We start from the raw sequence: 233 nt of genomic DNA on the forward strand, positions 1-233 counted from the left end.
AGACGGAGGTCCTGGGTCTGAGTCAGGTCGGTTCGGGGTTAGGGCTCCCTCTCCCGATCTTCAATGGGGCGCCTCTGGTGCCAGCGTCAGAGGTTAGGAGTTTGGGTGTGCTCCTGGACTCCTTAACAATGGCAGCCTTTTACCACCTTCAGCTGGCTCAGCAGTTGGTTCCCTTCCTCGACCGCGATGACCTGGCCACAGTGATCCATGCGACGGTCACCTTAAGGTTAGAC

Source organism: Gekko japonicus, unplaced genomic scaffold (genome assembly GCF_001447785.1).
Source record: "Gekko japonicus isolate JY-2015 unplaced genomic scaffold, Gekko_japonicus_V1.1 scaffold508, whole genome shotgun sequence".
Lineage (NCBI taxonomy): Eukaryota > Metazoa > Chordata > Lepidosauria > Squamata > Gekkonidae > Gekko > Gekko japonicus.